The following is a 5,604-nucleotide window of genomic DNA, read 5'->3' as shown; positions in this document are numbered from 1 at the left end:
CTTGCTGGAGGAGTGTGGTGAAATTAGCTTTAAAGAGATCTAAGCACTTACGAGTAATTGTTATTCCTAAGCATTTAAAACTATGAAAAGCAGCTTTAAACATTGAAACTTGCTTACTCGTTGGTAAATTAGAAGTTGGAAAATTTATTTGGGTATATTTCACTTTTACTTATATTTAATTTATAAACAGAATATAGGCTAAAAGTATTTATAATTCTCAAGACTTCGGGTAAAGAAACAGCCGGATCAGAGATATAGAGCAACACATCATTGACGTACAGTGAACTGCACCAGCTCTCGCAATTCCCCATATGGACTGTTCAGTACAAATGGCAATTGCCAAGGGTTCAATTACCAATGCTAAAAGCAAAGGTGAAAGTGGGCAGCCATGTCTTGTGCCACGTTTCAAGGGAAAATTAGAGGAGGTTATCCCATTGGTTCGAACTGAGCAGAATGGAATATAAAAGTTTAATCCAGGAAATGAAGGTGAAGGGTGAAGTCTCAGGAATAGTATTTATCTCGAAAAAGAAATCTAAATGGGTTTTTAATAGATCACAAAATGCTTTATCAGAAAGCAAAGAATTAAATCTCCAACCTCCTGAGTCAAGCATCTTATCTTAAAACAAAATAGAAAGTGTAAGTGGAGTGTGATCTGCTATAACAATACTGTTAAATGAACAAGCCCTCACTTTAGACAACAATTTCTTGTCTAAGAAAAGTAATCAATACAGGAGTAATTGTGGTGGACATGGGAGAAAAATGAATATTGCCATGCTGAGGGGTTGAAAAAATGACATACATCAGCTTGACCACAAATGTTTAGAAGTGACTGAAGTGTAATTGCAGATTTAGAGGGTTGGGTAGGTTTGGTGGATGTGCGGTCCAGAAAGGGATTCAAAACACAGTTAAAATCACCTCCCATAATAAGATGTGTGTTCAAGTCAGGGAGTAAAGAAGATATTTTCTGAATAAAGTTTTCATCATCGATTTCAATTCGGTGCAACCTTTAACATTCATAGTAATTTAAAAACCTTTAACATTCCAACTGGTAAAATTAATGCAGGAACCCTCTGACTTAACAATAAATTAACTAGCGGTCATTGGTTACAACAACAAAAAATGTAAGAACGAGGAACGTCTCGGGTTATGCATGTAAACATGTTTCCCCGAGAGGGAACGAGACACTGCGTCCTCTAGCAGTCACTATGGGGAATGCTGCCAGCATGACCGGTGTCTGAAGCATGTGTGAAAAAATGCCAATCCTATTGGTCTACGTGGCCCGTGACATCATAGGTGGGTGCCAGGAAGTATAAAAGGGCATCTGCTGAATACAACTTAGTTGTCTGAAGGAGACGTAAACAGGCAGGCCGAAGGCATGGTGAAGGGACGCAGCGTCTCGTTCCCTCTCGGGGAACCATGGTTATTTGCGCAACCTGAGACGTTCCCCTTCTAGGGAACTCATGCTGCGTCCTCTAGCAGTCACCATGGGGAACAAAATGCTGACTATGACGAGGTGCATGCCTGTCCACCTGGTGAGAGACCAAGGTGGTGACAGACATTCACCTAACCTTTCCTCAGAAAGAGGCTAAGCCACTGACACCCCGGGCCGCTCACATAACTTGGCAATGGAGATGGAGAACCCAGTTCAGATAAAGAGGAACATTCAAACCAAAGTTAAGAACACAGCTATCCTCAGATAGCTATGTTATGCGAGCAATACTAGCCTGGAAACACAAGACCACCGAAGAGGTAAACTAGAACACCTCTAGATAGGAGTTCAAAGAGATCGCTACTTAAAGCCCAAGTAAGGGGAGTAGCTGTTGTGCTAGAATACAGCTATCCTCAGATAGCTATATCCTAAGGGTCTTATGAAACTGCCCAGACCACAGAGAATGGGCTGTCTACTTACAACCCTAAGAGGGGAGACAGCACTGTCTAGGCCGAGGCTCAAGGGGACCGCTACTTAGAAACAGCAAGCAGGGGAGCAATCACAGAGATAGCACATATATATCCTCAGACAACTATGTTTTCAGGAAAGAGCTAACACAGTTAGCCTCAGATAGCTGTATTATGTAAGCCCGTCCTGTCATAACAATGGCTGGAATATAACCATCCTCAGATGGCTGTACTATGCAGGTCCCCAATCAGTGTAGTCCCATAGAGCATCGGTTCCCAACAGGGGGGTCCCGGCCCACAAGGGGGCCTCAGCGAGCTCTGTGGGGGGTCGCGTCATATTTTGAAAAGTGTTGAGCAGTGAGCATTTACCTGTTGAGCGGTAGCCTACGTTAGCCCTACGGCCTACGGTAGCCCACATATGGGATTGTTATTTCCGTGCCCCTGGGAGTATGGTCCCACATACGGGATTTAGAAGTTCGGTGACGTCACAACTGCCAGATTCAAACTTTGGTTTCGCACTTTGGCTGACACTGAGCCAGAGAGAGACGTGTACTGAACTTGTCATGTTATCACAACTATGCAGTGTTTTTAACCAGATAATGTTTATTTTAGATATCAGACATTTAAATACACATAAGTACTAGTAAAACAATACATTTAGAGTTTATAAAATACACACGGATGTTAATGGAAGCAGCAATAACAATCCACTCAAATATAACTTGCCGACGTGTTTTATTAATATCAGATAACGTTACACAAAGTGTAAGTAACTAAAGTTCACTCTATTCTTCTCCAAGTTCACTGGCTTGTATTTCGGGAGAAACTGATACATTTACGTGCTGTAAATCCGACTGACAGGACTCTGAACTGCAGCGCGAACAAACATGGCGGCGCCCATCTCACGTTATAGATCACGATCAAGCTCATTTATAAAGGTTTTTAAATGACAAAACACACTCATTTACACATATTTGTGAATCGGAATATCAGATAGTTGATGATATGCTAAGCAAGTTCATGAATATTTTGAATAAAAAGGAAAAACGAAATGAAAGCGATCCATCTGTCATACAGTGTTATTGTGGCCGCGGTGTGTCACGTGACAAGCATGACGCGTCGCCATGGAAACATTAAGGGGAAACGTTCTAAAATAACGGTCGACTAAAAAAACTCTTATTATTTGTGCATAAACATATCTGGTTATAGTAATAAACATACCGTTTGTTTGAAAACAACATTTTTTGTCATCCTTGCTGCAAGCTTACAAGAGCGATAATATCATCAAATGTGAAGGGGGGGGGCCCTAAAATATTTTCTTGGGAAAAAGGGGGTCTCATACACAAAAAGGTTGGGAACCACTGCCGTAGACCACTCCACACTAGATTAGAGATTAGAGTCTTGGGTGGGTCTAAAAGCAAATGTTCTGAAATGGTTTCAGTCATACCTGGAAAGTTTTTTACCTCTTCCAATGCACCTCTGACCTGTGGCCTACCGCAAGGCTCTATATTAGCTCCTTCTCTATTTTCTCTCTACATGCTACCTCTGGGCTCTATTCTAAGGAAACATGGTGTGTCTTTTCCTTTCTACGCAGATGATACGCAAATCTATCTATCAATCAATAGAAAAAATTCCACTGCGATTTCTTCTCTTCTGCAATGTTTAGAGGAGGTTAAATCATGGCTAGCCCAAAATTTCCTCTTCCTAAATGAAGACAAGACTGAGGTAATTGTTTTCGGTCCAAATGAGAACTCTCAGTGAATAAGCCCTGAGCTGGAAAGTTTATCAGTTTTTAGATCCTCACGGGTGCGGAACCTAGGTGTTCTTGTTGACCAGCATTTAAAATTTGATAAACAAATGTTTAGAGGAGGTTAAATCATGGCTAGCCCAAAATTTCCTCTTCCTAAATGAAGACAAGACCGAGGTAATTGTTTTCGGTCCAAATGATAACTCTCAGTGTATAAGCCCTGAGTTAGAAAGTTTATCCGTTTTTAGATCCTCGCGGGTGCGGAACCTAGGTATTCTAGTCAACCAGCATTTAAAATTTAATAAACATATCTATTCTGTCATTGGGTCCAGTTTCTATCAGCTTCATTTACTGTCTAAATTTAAAAACTTTCTCACTCCTAAAACTCTAGAAATGGCTGTTCATGCACTTATGTCATGTCTAGATTACTGCAATTATTTATATTGCGGTATATCCAAGTCTCAAATTGGCATCTTCAGCTTGTCCAAAATGCTGTGGCTAGACTTCTTTCAAAGTGTCGTAAACGTGAACACATCACTCCAATTCGTAGATCCCTACACTAGTTGCCGGTTTGTCAGAGAATAGACTTTAAAATTCTTCTTTTTGTATATAAATCGCTACATAACCTAGCACCTGTCTGAACTTCTTCATCTCTCAGGGTTTCTGCAGACTTGAACAAGTTAAATTTAAGACTTTTTAAGACCTTTTTAATACCACCTTATATGAAATTTAAGACCTAAACCTGTAATGGAAATACACATTTTATTACATACATATATGTAATATTTAATGTGTATAAATTAAAAAGAAAACAAAATATCATTGCTGTAATAAATGATATTTATTACTACGATATACAGTGAACTTTTCATGTCAGCAGACAATATTACATACAAAATATCCCCACAAAATAACTGCATCACTGAGATTTTTGGTGCTTGACAATCCTCATAAGGCTGCGGTTCTTTCGGTTGGTTGTGCATCTTTTTCTTCCACACTTTTTCCTTCCACTCAACTTTCTGTTAACATGCTTGGATACAGCACTCAGTATGTTTGCCAGCCAGCTTCTCAGTATGTTTAACAGCCAGCTTCTTTGGCAATGAATGTTTGTGGCTTACCCTCCTTGTGAAGGGTGTCAGTGATTGTCTTCTGAACAACTGTCAGATCAGCAGTCTTCCCCATGATTGTGTAGCCTAGTGAACCAAACTGAGAGACCATTTTGAAGGCTCAGGAAACCTTTGCAGGTGTTTTGAGTTGATTAACTGATTGGCATGTCACCATATTCTAATTTGTTGAGATAGTGAATTGGTGGGTTTTTGTTAAATGTGAGCCAAAATCATCACAATTAAAAGAACCAAAGACTTAAACTACTTCAGTCTGTGCGCATTGAATTTATTTAATACACGAGTTTCACAATTTGAGTTGAATTACTGAAATAAATGAACTTTTCCACGACATTCTAATTTATTGAGATGCACCTGTATATGAAAGACTAACATAAAATCAGTTGGAGAGCTGACCTTGAGTGTTATTTTTGTCTTTGATCTGCAGGCACCAACAAGAAGAACAGCTTGATTGCATAGAAGAGACCACACAGCCATACCTGCTCGCTGATGGGACAACGAGGAACATCATTCATGGATGCTACACAACTGTCAAATCTACCTGTCATATTTGTTCATGTCTAGGTAAATTTGATGATTTTGTGTTTTATTAACTATTTTATGTTTCTGTGCAACACTTAATGAATGTGACTGACTAATTAACCTCTACACATCAGATATATGTTTTAAAGTTGCCACTTTGCCCATTTGTTAAATAAACGTTGAAATGTATACATCTGTCTGAAGACTCTTGATTTTATGTCTAATCTTGTACATTAACACCATACAATAGCATTTTTTTGTTTGCACTGAAAAGAGTACTTTATTAATAACACTTAAAGGATTAAAACAACACCA

The sequence above is a fragment of the Sinocyclocheilus anshuiensis genome, unplaced genomic scaffold (assembly GCF_001515605.1).
Source record: "Sinocyclocheilus anshuiensis isolate Anshui unplaced genomic scaffold, SAMN03320099.WGS_v1.1 scaffold967, whole genome shotgun sequence".
Lineage (NCBI taxonomy): Eukaryota > Metazoa > Chordata > Actinopteri > Cypriniformes > Cyprinidae > Sinocyclocheilus > Sinocyclocheilus anshuiensis.
The sequence above is the reverse complement of the archived record's forward strand: the minus strand, read 5'-3'. Positions refer to the sequence as shown.